The sequence below is a fragment of the Psittacula echo genome (genome assembly GCF_963264785.1).
Source record: "Psittacula echo genome assembly, chromosome: 5".
NCBI classification, from domain to species: domain Eukaryota; kingdom Metazoa; phylum Chordata; class Aves; order Psittaciformes; family Psittacidae; genus Psittacula; species Psittacula echo.
In genome coordinates, this window is record NC_137739.1 from 16081566 (window position 1) to 16092834 (window position 11269).

Genomic DNA, 11269 nt, shown 5'->3' on the forward strand with positions numbered 1-11269 from the left:
GGCAAATTTATGTGGTATCTGAGTATTTTTTATTTACGTGTTCATGATTCACATTTTAAGAATTCAAAGAATAAGAAATTTTCACACTAGCCAAAGACAGCAGCAATATCAGCATATGCTTTCCCATCAAAATAGCAAGCTATGTAAAACATGCTTTAGTCCCCTGAATTAAAAACTGAGAAAGTAATACCTTGCCAACACAAGAGTCTTTCATACATCAAGATCTGGGCAAGTGTTAAGATCAGGTTTACTAATTTTAAGCAAGCCCAGTACTCCAAACCAACAACTTGAAAACAGATGAAAAACATCCAACACAGTAACAACTATATTTACCACCTCTAGTATAAATATTAAGGAATAAATGATATATTGAAACTTGAGGATTTGCAGATCCTATTTCTCTATAACAATGAAGTTAATGGAAACATTACAGACTGGCATCATAGATAAAAGAATAGCTAGCAAGTGATGAACATATGTGAGTGGTGTAATTTATTATTCAAAGCAGTTTTCTATTTTTTTCCTACTTACTCATTTGCACCCATAAAATGTTCAGGCAAAAATTATCTTTCCTTAACATACTCTGACAGTCACATTGCCCCAACATTTGATGATTTTTTCAGAGATAATTTTTTCAGATAGCACCTCTAACAGTATCTCTCCCATTCAAATTATCCTTAGATCCTCTTCAGCAACCAGGAACACATTAAACTCAGTTATTATACAAGGCAGACGATCACATCTTGACTTTTAACGCCATTCACTTTTAAAGTGTAAAAAGACCCACCTATTTAGCAACAGCTTTTCTCTTCCATCTGCAGGGGCAGAATTTAAAACAAATATACATATGTGCATACATTTAAAAAGTTAAAATTTTGCTTTGATGCTTGTAATAATTACTAGACGAGCAAAACCTATACTGTTGTTTTACTCTGTGCAATTCACTGAAAGAGGGAATGGGAAGGAAAGGGAAAGGAAATAGTATGGGATCTTAAAAAGTAAAAAAGCAGACTAATGTGTCAGTAATTAAGGTCATGGGCAGAACAGACTGTTGCACTCCTGAGGCATTCAAGGTAAGTTTGAAAGGACATGCACAATATTTAGCATACGCTTGGCACCATCTTTCAGGCACAAGGGCTTTGAATACAATGACTGCTAGATTATCTTGCAAAGCAGAACTGATCTTTGGAATACAAGTCAATAAATTCATAAAGAATGCAGATAATTGAGTTTTTCCATAGAATGAATACAGGCCTTGGTTATTCTTAAAAGGAAGGTCATACTCCTTAAAACTTTGGCCTAGTCTTTCCATTTCTGAATTGCAAATCCAGGCAGCAAGTATTTACAGTTTGCCAGGCATACAAGTTCCCTCAACTGAAAACTCAGTCCCAAAGGAGAGGGAACTGGGCAGGACTGATCCTTTCTTCTGCTACATACAGCTGTGCAGACAGCTTATGTAGAGATGAATGGAGAACAGAGGAAAATTTATTAACATTATCTGGGGATGAGAACTACTACCACTGGGAATTACTGAGCTTCGTCTGACCATGTAATTCTGTTATTGCTCGTTACTGACATTAATGGCTTCAGCTATTATAAATACTTCAAATAAGCATTCTTTGCACCTGCAGGCTTAAATGCTGCAAACAACTGGATGTCAGTGGTCCTTGCTACACTTCCTTCTCCACAGAACCAAAACTTAAAAACTAAGTGCAGTGTGTAGACACATTCTTTAAAGATACAGAGGCATATCCCCTTGCCATACATCACTGAGTTCACTATTAATACAATTAGTGGGTTACAGGAATCTCAAATTAGATCTTGAACAGTACAAAGCACACTGAAAATGTTATCATGATTGCTGCTGATAGATCTCTGCCAGCCTCAGCGATTCAGCTGAATTATGAACCTTGGGGCTGGCATGAGTCTAGCGAAGATCACAGTGAGCACAGAGATCCCTTATGTATTCTAGCATCAGCCTTCTCCCCCTCTTCATGACAGAGGCAGGAGAGAAGGCAAGAAGCTCAAAATATTGTATCAACTTTGTCAAAAATTAACCCATCATCTACAGCATCATATGTCAAAACTTTGATCAGCAATCAGAAATTGTGAATCCAGATGTCTGTCTGTAAAATGAAAACATAAACAGTTCACCAATGTTTCCACATAGCTAAACTGTACCCCAGAAAGAGACGTTACACCCTTGGTGCTAGAATAATTGGAACACTGCGAAGAGAGCAGGGAAGACTGAAACAGAACAAGAGTGAATATAAAAGGCAGACAGTATAAAACACTTCTGCCTTTCATTATGAAATGAAAGCTCATCTGTCCTGGGTTCAGCTGTAACAGTTATTTTTTCTCCTTCTTAGTAGCTAGTGCAGTGCTGTGTTTTTGACTTTAGCCTCAGAACAATGCTGATAACATACCAGTGGTTTTAGTTGTTGCTAAGCAATATTTACTCTGATCAAGGACTTTTCAGTCTCATGCTCTAAAAGTGAGGAGGGGCACGTGAAGCCAGGAGGAAGCAGAGACAAGACACCTGACCCAGACTAGCCAAAGGGGTATTCCATACTACAGCACGTCATACTCAGTATATAAACTGCGAAGAGTCACCCGGAAGCCCTAGATCGCTGCTCGGGTCACACTGGGTATTGGTCGGCGGGTGGTGAACAATTGTATTGTGCGTCACTTGTGTTTATTGTTTTCTTTTCCCTTTCCCCTTTTATATTCTCTTCCCTCGTTATTCCCCTTATCATTATTATTATTGGTGGTAGCAGCAGTGGTTTGTGTTATACCTTAGTTACTGGACTGCTCTTATCTCAACCCGCGGGAGTTACATTCTTCCGATTCTCTTCCCCATTCCCCCAGGAGCGGGAGGAGGAAGCTGGGGGACTGAGCCAGCGGCTGCGCAGTTCTGAGTTACCGGCTGAGCTTAAACCACGACACCATCTCTGCCGCTACCTCCCGCTCCCGTAAACGCAGCAACAAGCATAATGTGCTCAGGCATCTGGATCCAAACAGCTCTCCGTATACGTATGGTTCCCACCCGGGGCACAGGACAGCAGACCCTGATCTCAGCAGAGACAAGTGAGAACAGGAGACGGCGCCCGTGCAGCTACATCGCAACTGCTGCCTAGAGAGGAGTCACTGACCAAACCAGCTCCAACCCAGCCAAGAATCAAAGTGGACGTCAAGCACCTACCCAACACAGAACAAGCCTGACCTAAGCAGATGTTTCAAAGCAGTTTTATTGCCCACCCTAACCTCCCCGACAGTTTAAATGAATAATTGCAGATAATAAACTACAGTGCAGATTATATCATGCTTTACAGAGACTGTAAACTGCTCAACAAGACTTGGACTGGCATCAAGATGAGGAAAGGAAAATAGAAATCTTAATACAAAGCCCTTTTAGAAATATCTCCCTCAGACAGCAAAACCACAAAACATTCCATGTGCCAGCTCGTGCATCACTGGGCCGTTACATGAGGCATTTCAAACATGCAACACGCTTTGGGAAACAGGGAAAGCAGCATATGACACGTTTCAACCGTTTTAATTCTTCTGCTTAATCTAACACTTCTGGACACGACCACACAATTCTATCAGCTGAAATAAATCACTTAACACAGACATAACTCGGTTTCAGTTCTTATTTTTGTAAAGAGAAACAAACTTGACTGCTGTCAAAATTAAACACCTAAATAAAACAAATGAAACCGAATACACAGCAACAGTTTAACAACTTTTCGTCTCACATTCTTTATCTTAACTGTTTAGTTGCATCTCCTCCCACCTGTTCCCTACCCACAAAACAATGAGATACTGTTCAAGGTTTGCTTTCTATTTTCATAGGTTTCCTACTTTTTTTTTTTTAAATCCATGAAAGAAACAGGAGAGAACAAAGACACTCTATAAAGTAGCTTCATTCCCTAGCAAATTAAGGAGGGTGGAAAACTTTGGTTTACAGTTCCCTTGGACATTTCATTTACAACAGACCCACAATTTGAGCAGAATGAGGGTCGTAACAATAAATCCAGATCTATCAACAGAATGTACACCAGGATAAGCTTTGGTAATCGACTTTGATGACTGTAATTGAGAATCTTGGGGCTGGTTTTTTGTTTGGTTTTTACTACCCGCAATACAGTTATGACTCTGTTACAACATCAGCGCTGCCTCACCGGGAACACTGTTTAACACGTAGCAGCAACGGAAAACGGCGTTGCTTTTCCCCTCAGCCGCACGAACGCGAGCACAAATAACAGCGCGCACAGAACTACTGAAAAACTCGTCCCGGCCGAAGCGGCCGCGGCGGCTGCCCGGGAGGACACGGGGAAGGGCCGGACACCGTCCCGCTGCGGGCAGCTGTCAGCGCTTCCGTCTCCACTTTCCCCGCCAAGCGTCAGGGCTCATTCCCATCCCAGCGCAACAGGCGAGTTCTTAAACCACCCGCTTTCCCACAGAGAGGCCGCCGCCAGCCCGCCAGGCCCGACCCCCGCCAACGAACCGTGAGCCCCTTACCGCCGCCCGCCCCTCACCGGCACCGGCCCGCCCGCCACTGCCGCCTTTGTTCGCACCAACCGGCTCCTGATCGCCGCCGGAGAGCCTTCCCCAGGGGCGCCCGCCGCCAGCTCCTCCAGCGGAACCGACAAGGGCCGCAGCCGGCCGCGCCCGCCGGAGAGCCGCCCCTCAGGCGGAGGGGGCCCACCGCGCGCGGGGGACCGGAGCGCGGATCTCACACTCACACTCACACACACAAACGCAAGCACTCGCGCCCGCGCACACACCCACTCAGCCGCGCGGCCCTACCTGCCCCTCAAGCCCGCGGGAGCGCAGCGCCGCGGAAGGTGGAGCCAGCGAGCCGGGAGCGCGACCGCAGCAGCGGCGATAACAGCGACAGCACCTCCCCCGCCCCGCTCTCGCAGCGCCACCGCCTCCTGCCCGCCCCGGAGCGCGCCCTCTGCCGCTGGGAGGCCGCGGGCATGGCTCGCACTCGATTGGCAGAACTCTGGCGGCTCAGGGTTTTCCCGTTGGCTCGTCACCCTTGTTTTGGAAACTGGCACTTCTGATTGGTAGCGGCTGTCTGAAGGACTTGCTGCTAATTGGTTGGCTGTCTAGGGCCTCCTTGCCGTCCTTCCCCAGGCCTCGCCATAGCCCTGTGTGGGCAGCGCGCGCACCTTCCGGCCCCTCACTAGCTCTTCCGGAAGCCGCCTGACGCGGCCCCCCCACTCGCGGCGCCCTATGGGAGACCCCACGCCCAGGGATGTCACTCTCCGCTTGTTGCTCTGGCGTAAGGATTAAGGCGAGTGATCCGCGCTGGCATCGGAGCTCTCTCGCCGCCCTGCATGCGCTCGGGGCCCCCGCCGCCTGAGGTAACTGTGTCCGATAACGGCCCTCGTCTGAGTGGGACAGGCCGCGGGACAGCCGGCGGTGAGCGGCTGCTGCTTTTGGGGTGGTTTTGGGGCGCTACTGCGCCTTCAGCCGCGTTGAAGCGAGCGCGGAGCGAGCTGGCGGCTCTGAGAGCATCTGCAGCTTCTGCTATTCCCGTGCACGGGAGTGACCCGAGGTGTTCTCCGTCGTTCACTGGGGTTGAGTATTCACGAACCCGGGAGCGTGTTGCGTTGCAGACTCTGTGTTGGAGCTCGGAAAACACAGGTCATAGAATCATAGACTCAACAGGGTTGGAAGAGATCATCAAGCTCAACTGTTCCCCAGCACCGTTAAAGCCACCGCTAAACCATGTCACGGGGCCTCGTCTACACGGTTTGTGAGCACTTCCGGGGACGGTAATTCCGCTACTGCCCTGAGCAGCCTGTTCCAATCCTGATCGCCCTCAGTGAAGAAATTGTTCCCAATATCCAGTCTAAACATCCTCTGCTGCAATTTGCGGCTGTTTCTTCTTGTCTCAGGTTGTGATACTTTGGCCAAATAATAAACCAGGAGGGAGTGGGAGGCTTAAGGGATGTTGTTTGTCGTTCCTTCTCAGCAGCAGCGCTGTCTGGTGAGGGCAGGACTCCTTCGCATCCCACCGTGTGCTGTCAGGGCAGTGTGGTTATGGGTATCCTGAATGCTCCCTCACATGCAAAGAGCTAGTCTTGTAGTACACAGAATTGAAGTTCTAATGATACTGTTTTTTTTCCAGTAGCATTAATGCTGCAGTGTCAGTAGCACAGCTGACTAGGCTCATGTATGCATGTCCCCACAAATAACGTGATAAAAAAACCCCAAACACTTGAGGCACTGATATGGCCTGTATAAAGGTGGAACTGTATAAAGAAAAGCTTTACAAGTTTTAACAAACATAATATACAAATTATACTGCCATTAATTGAGACTAAAAGGAATACAGCCAATTAGTAGTTTCATCAGGTGAAGTAACATGGAAGGTTCCTCGACCTGATGAAGTGTACCTGTTACACATTGTTTCAGTCTAATGACTGTGGAGGGACTGTAAGAACAAACTTGAAGTTCTGTCTTGAGGTTTTTCTCAGCTCCAAAGGCCAGATTGCCTCCAGTTGATCTCAGTCATGTCAATTCTTGAGACTAAGTGTGCCAATTTAATGGGAGTTGTCAGATGTTAAATAGTTAATGCTTAAGTCTATAGAATGAAATGTAAAAGTGTGATAGGACTCAATGAAAAATCTGGCTTTCGCTTACCGCAGCAACAGTAAGCAAATTATGCATAGAACAAGAATTACACTTTAGATCATAAACTATGGAATGGACCATAAAAATGGTAAGAAGGTTTATACAATTCCAAATTACAATTGTTTGAACACCAAGCAGCTTAAGAAAGCAAGCAGTATGATTGTTCTCATCCAGAACAGCAAATCATTGCTGAGATAAAATCATGTGGCTGGTGGTAGCACAATGAAAATATTAATCCTAGCTGTTAATCCTTTTAATTTATAGATATTACATAAATCATGTTGCTGATTTTTCTAAGCCTGCTGTTAGGATTGGCTGCACACTGTTCTCCTTTGGAGGATGGCTTGTGGAGGACTCCACTGATGGGCCAACTACTTTGGGCATGTTTCAAATGTCATTACAGACTGCAAAAGTGAGCCTGAAAATTGCATCAGGTAAAGTTAAGTTACTAAAAATGTCTATACAAATACCCTACCTATCAAACACTTAGAAAGCAAAGTAAATTTTGTGTTAGAAGAGGTTGCTGAACAACCTGTTCAGGTGTTACAATAAATTGTACCTTATAAAGTAGCTTTAGTGGGAGCTGTAGAGTTGTGATTTCAATGAAAGGTATAAGGTGTGCAGAGTTTCTTGAGATGTGGCAAGCTAAATAATATGTCTGGCCAAGTAAATTTTTGTCAAAGTAATATATTTAGCTTTATATAAATTAAATTGGAAGAGGCTAACAAGTAATCATCTTCCTTCCTTGTTTAAATTAATTACATGATATAATAATTAACTACTCAGAGGAAAAGGATAGTGGTTACACTTAAACCACTCTGAACTAACTTCTTGTGAGTTAACTGATGAGAATCCTGTTACATAAACTCATTACCTTTCTTTTTAAAACATTGTGGGTGGAAGCCTACGTAAACTTACCCAATTATCTTTTTGACCATTTCAACTGCTGATCTAGTTATACTGAGATGAAAAATGGAACTTCATTACTGCTGTGTGTGAGAGAGCTGAAAATATTCTTTAAGGGGAATTTGAAGACATCATATTTCTGTATCAGAAAGGAACTACCCTTGCATGCTGCCAGAATATGGCTAAAGTCAGCTGGAAAATCTTGTGGTTGCTGTCTTGGAGAATTATCCTTCTGCCATCTTAAAAGCAGTTTTAAGGTGACGGATGTTTCATCACTTTGCACTAATGATCTTGAACAAACAAACTAGGTTAATTATTTGACACTAAATGGAAAATCTTAATGTACTAGATGTAACTAGAAGTTATGGAGCTTTTCTGTGCTTTGGAGAGCAAGAGGTGTTCTATGATAAACTTTAGCCACTGTGGTAGAATTGTCAATGAGAAGCATATGTTTTGGTTGCTTTAATAAGACTGACCAACAACCTAACTGAAGTTGTTATGCAGCACCTTAACTGGCAGAAGTTGCAGTATTAAGTATCAGAATGAAAACAGCGGAAACCAAGATCATCTTATTTAACTAGGTGCTTACAAAGGACTAAAACTTACTATTTGTTAAGCACTGCAGTTGTAATTGCACATGTTATCCTGTGGACAGCGCTAAACATTGGTATTGATGTCAACATTTGCAGAATGGGAGATTGACATGCTAAAGAGATGCTTGATGGCTGCTATTTCAACACCTTGTCTAGAGCTATAGGTTTGTTGACTAGGCCTAGCCTAGGGGAATATGGAAGCTTGGCATGAGCAACCTTTTCCCCTGTTAAGCAAATTGAACATGACTTATTCTTAAGATTGTTACTGTTACTAAGTAATAGCTATGTTTTCCATCCTGATGCTTTTTACCCTTGTATTGTGACTATCTATACATTTATTAGCTTCAGGTGGATAATAGTTGTGATTTTATAATGACTTTTCCTGTCTGAAATTTCCTAGGACAGTTGAGTTTTTAACCCGATAATTATTCAAGGAAGTGTTTAAAGTGAAGAACTGAGTCCTGCATTCCAAGAACACCCAAACTGCTCTCCAAGATGCAGTCACTGCAATATGACCTTGTTGCTCTCCAGTGGTTCATTATATCTTCCAAGCTTGCTCTGTTTGTGTTTTTGTATTCAGCAAAGCTACAGCCTGAACAATATAAAACTGTAGATTTTTTTAAAAGTACTTGCGAAGACAGAAGAAAATACATATTCTAGCATTTCCACTGCTTTACAAGTAGATGTGTTCCTTATTGTTAATCTTAAATTATTATAATACCTTAACATTTATGGTTGAGTAATTTTTTGACTTAATTTTTGTGAATTTCCTTGTTTAAGTAAAGTGATCTTTTGAGCTGAGGAAGAATTGTTACTGACAGAAAATGGAAATTAAAGCATTTACGCAGGTGCCTTTTCAAAAAACATGGCCAGCTTTTGAAACATTATTTTCCACAATGAGCTTGTAAAACAAAACAAGCAAAAGGGCTTCTCTTGAACTCTAAAAAAATAATTTGCAGAGGAAACAAAACAAAACCAGCTGATTTTTATAATTCAAATGTTATAAAGTAAATTGCTTTGGAACCCATGTTAATTACATGCTCATGGATCAGGAGGATTGCATAGCTGGGAATGATAGTGGAAGACAGATTTTTTCAGTGTATTCCTTTACCTGCTGCATCTGAAGTCCTTATCATGCAACACTTTCTGACATGACATTTGGATTACAGTTCACTGGGATTCCTGACATAAATAGATTATGTGTAGAAATAATTCCAGGAATGTATTCCCTTCAAAACTGGGGTTTGCTGCCTTTTTTTTTTTTTTTTTAAATTTGGATCAAGTCGCTGATTCTTTCCCAAACTCAGAATTTTATCATTTATATATGTGTGTGTGTGTGTATATGATGACATAGCTCTCTTTCCTTAAACAGTGGTTATGGAATATAACTACATATGGAATATATGGTTATTCCAACTCCACATATATTTTGGGAAGCAAAAAAAAAAACCAAACTCCCTGAAAAATTAAACAGAACACTTCAAAAATATATCTAATATCTGTATGAACAGTTTTAATTGGATCTGAATATATGTTTTAGCTACTACCCAAGGAAACAGTCAACAGCAAAGAGTGTATGGATAAGTTCTATATAAGTATTCTTCACCAAGATAGAGCTTTATATAAAAAAAAGGTGTGAAATACAGAACTCCTTTGAGGAAAGCATGCTCAGGAGTGCTGACCTGAATTAAGCCATGTTATATGAATATGAAGAAGAGAAATGTGCAGAATTAAACTGAATTAAATTAGATTATGAACGATTACGTACAGTTCCCTTCTAAAGACAAGTGACATGACCAAAATAATGCCCTCTATTTTAAATAATCAGATTAATAATCATATAGATTAAATATAGTTTAATGCAATCCATTCAAAAACTCACCATGCAGTTGGTGGGATTTTTGCTTATTTTTCTGAGGTCTCACACTATTACTGCATTTTTCTGCCATTACTTGACATCCTTCTTTTGCTTAGGATAGCCAGAGATGAGCATTGCTGTGAATAAAACAGGAAGACCTATTGCACATTTTTGTAGCTGGCCTGCATATAAAGGAGGATTTCCACCAAAGGTGTTGCCAATATTAGGTTTTGGTTTGCCAATACAAGGCTTTTTTGTTGGTAGTGATGGATTCTACATATCTCCACAATAAAACATCGAGTATTTTGTCTGTTCTGTCACATGCATACTATGCTGTTGAAACCCATAAGTCACTGCATTTTTGAAACCGTAAAAGCTTTTCCTTTTTAATTGCCGATTAAATTGTACATTGACATTTCCAGCAGTTACCAATCAAATTATGGGCTTGACCACTGAAAACAGAAAATACTTTGTTGTGGTTTTTGGGGTGGTTTTTTGTTTGTTTTTAAACAGCAACTATATGTTGTATGTTGTATGTAAGTGTATACTCTTTTTTTTGAAAGCCATGCAAGAACAGAATATACTGAACCACACTTACCTCTGTAGAAGTAAAGAGGGTTTTTGTGGTGTTTTTTACCTTTTTGTTTATTCTTCGTATTATTTAGTTCCCCTTAGATTTGAGCTAAACAGCGTAACAATATCTTCACACACCAATAGCATGTTGCAAAGTTATGTTTGTGACTTGGTACTCTTAACAACCATGTTTCAGATATAGTTCATTTACTTTTTGCATATAGTGGTAAAGCCCTAGCACAGAAGTGATTTCTGCTGTCTCTACAAAATTGATGGTGGTGGAGGGGCAGCAGAGTATTTGGAGAACAGCTACAAGGCAAGTTAAACTGTAACTTTTATGGCATGTGCCTGAGGTTAGCTATAAAGATTAGGAAACTACTTAGCATTTTTCTTGCTTGTTGAAACATTGTTGGAAATTGTTCAAGCTAGTGAAATACAGGCGTTTGCATAGGAGTTAGCGTAGAAATCCATCAATCATAACCTTTACATAAAAAAATGAGTATACAATAGAGAATACCTTGATTTTGTTTCAATGTCTCAGTCCTAATTTGAGGCAAAAGTTCAAAGTCAGTAAAGATTCATTCTGTGATGCCGCAACATCACTTGGAGATTGTTTTACCAAATCCAAGATGAATTCTACCTTGCACAGCAGCCGAGTCAGGATCCAGTAGACCAGCAGAGGGCATAA

General features: G+C 41.8%; 1 protein-coding gene across 8 annotated transcripts in view; it reads right to left on the reverse strand.

Moving 5' to 3' along the window:
- Positions 1 to 4996, reverse strand: part of ZC3H7A (zinc finger CCCH-type containing 7A) — a 29934-nt gene extending 24938 nt beyond the window's left edge. For 5 of the 8 annotated variants that reach the window (XR_013957061.1, XR_013957062.1, XM_080619672.1 and 2 more), the window contains exon 1: positions 4813 to 4899. The gene's annotated coding sequence lies outside the window, so the exon portion shown is untranslated. The other 3 variants (XM_080619674.1, XM_080619673.1, XM_080619671.1) reach the window with 3 other exon arrangements.
- Between the last annotated feature and the right edge of the window lie 6273 nt (positions 4997 to 11269).